General features: G+C 41.9%; 1 non-coding gene across 1 annotated transcript; it reads right to left on the reverse strand.

The window, feature by feature from the left end:
- Window positions 1–2,315: 2,315 nt before the first annotated feature.
- On the reverse strand, window positions 2,316–2,419 carry LOC144241613 (U6 spliceosomal RNA). The gene has a single exon (XR_013338127.1). It is a non-coding gene; the product is annotated as a U6 spliceosomal RNA (small nuclear RNA).

Consider the following 2,419-nt stretch of genomic DNA (forward strand, 5'->3'; position numbering starts at 1 on the left):
TTACCCCAGGGGAATGGAATCAACCTCTGCTTTGGGCTCCATGCTGAACTTGGAGACTGCTTCAGATTCTCTCTCCCTCTGCCCCTGCTCGACTCACTCTCGCTCTCTCAAATAAATAAGTAAATATATAAATAAATGTTAAAATACAAAAATATATTTAAAAAAGAAAAAGTAGGCATTTAAACATTCTAAAGAACATGGGAAATATCAGAGAAGGGCATGAGGTAAGAGCCCGCTTAGAATTTTATGAAGCGAAGACAGAGAGGGCTCCGTTTTCCTTTGCAGTTGCTGTCTGTCTTGTTTGGGACTCTTCCAAATGTGCTTTTGCCCACATGTCACCAAGACGTTGGAAGTCTGCCTTAATTATCCCTGCTAACTTCTGTGGCTCTGTTCTACGCAGCTTAGTTGTTGGCATTTTTCCCCGGTGTGGACAAATGGTGGGGGAGGGGAGGATGGTCATCTAGGAGCCACTGGAAGGAGGAGCGAGAGCTTTACTTGTATCCCCAGGGGTTGGCTTATAGGCCACTCTGTCCAGACCCTGGTTCGTCGCTCCTGGACATTCCCATTCTTTGCACTTTGTCTCCTTTTGATATCCTTAAATTAAGGCTTTCATACCTATTTTGTCTGAGGTTGAGTTTAGCTGAGCAATCATTTGTGGAATTTTATCTGCTAGACAAGCCCAGGGATCTGTTCTGGTTTTGAAGAGATGAATTAGACAGTTCCAGAGAAGGCTGTGGCTGGGAATGTCAGCTCCAAAATTATGTCACTAATAGGGCAACACCCAGCACGGGAGCAAAAACACTTCTAAGCACCCATGGGGATGTACGGAAATACATTAAAAATACATATGAAATATGTTGCAGACTGTGACCCTCCTTCCTTGAGTTCTGAGCAAGGCAACAAGGTCAGGAGAGCATGTTTCTATGTTTCCTGTTCATCTGACCATTTAAAAATTTTAAAAACTTATCAAGCCAATATTATTGTGTATGTGACCCACGATGTCCTAACTCTTTTAGAACTCATACCTCATATGAGAGGTCATAATATTGCTGCACTGATGCAGCAGAGAAGCATAAAGAAATTCTGAAATCAGTCAAGGGATAAACAGCTAGTAAGTGACCGAGTGGGTTTAATTTTTTTAAAAAAAATTTTTACATTTATTTATTGTTGAGAGACAGAGTCAGACAGAGTGTGGGCGGGGGCGGGGCAGAGAGAGAAGGAGACACAGAATCTGAAACAGCCTCCAGGCTCTGAGCAAGCATTCAGCACAGAGACTGCTGCGGGGCTTGAACCCACAAACCGTGAGATCATGACCTGAGCCAAAGTTGGATGCCTAACTGACTGAGCCACTCAGGTGCCCCAGAGCCAGTTTAACTTGAGACAGTCTGTAACCCTCTATGCTGCCGCTGGAAATCACTGGTTTGGTGGGCAAGTGCTGGTTGATTGTGTTAGAGTGTGTGTGTTAGGGGAGGGGAGAGCATAAGTAACATTCCAAATGTTGAACTGTTATGTTGGAAAGTCTTGGGGAAGTTTTGTAACCATCGAAACCAAGCCATTCTCTATTTTTTTCCAAATCTTTCTTGGACTAACCCAATGTGCTCATATAACGTCAATACATTTATATGTTTTAGCACAATGACTGCTGACTTGAGTTCTGATTTGGAAATCAACTCTGGTTGAAAGTGGTGCTTGCTCTTCCTTGTAGAATTACTGCATGTAACTTTTATTTCTAGAGACTATTGGATTCTATGCCCTGTGATCCTGGGAGGAAGAAACACCCCACATATAATGTTAGTAGAAGGTGTAGTTGTATTTGAAAATCTTTATGAAACTCTGGAATTCTAAATAAAAATTTCAGGAAGACGTGGAGGCTTTTGGGCAGCAAAGTCACTTTTAGGGAAAAAGAGATATTTTACTTTCTAGCAATTTCTCAAATTCTAAGAATGGTCTCTTTTTTTTAATGTTTATTTATTCCTGAAAGAGAGAGAGAGAAAGAGAGAGAGAGAGAGAGCCAGTGTTAGCAGAGAAGGGGCAGAGAGAGTGGGAGACACAGAATTCAAAGCAGTCTCCAGGCTCTGAGATGTCAGCACAGAGCCTGACGTGGGGCTCGAACTCACAAACTGTGAGATCATGATCTGGGCTGAAGTCGGACACTTAACCAACTGAGCCACCCAGGTGCTCCAAGAATGGTTTCTTTCTTTAATTAAATGTCAATAGGAAATCATTGTGCAGCAGGGATGCTGTCAAATGATCTCTTTTTTCTTCATGGTATCCACTGTTTTTTTTGTTGTTTGTTTTGTTTTGTTTTGTTTTGTTTTAATATGGAACGTTTCATGAATTTGCCTGTCAAACCTTGTGCAGGGGCCATGCTAATCTTCTCTGTCTCATTCCAATTTTAGTATATGTGCTACTGAAGCAA

This window comes from Crocuta crocuta, unplaced genomic scaffold (assembly GCF_008692635.1).
Source record: "Crocuta crocuta isolate KB4526 unplaced genomic scaffold, BGI_CrCroc_1.0 scaffold25, whole genome shotgun sequence".
In the NCBI taxonomy this organism is placed as follows: Eukaryota; Metazoa; Chordata; class Mammalia; order Carnivora; family Hyaenidae; genus Crocuta; species Crocuta crocuta.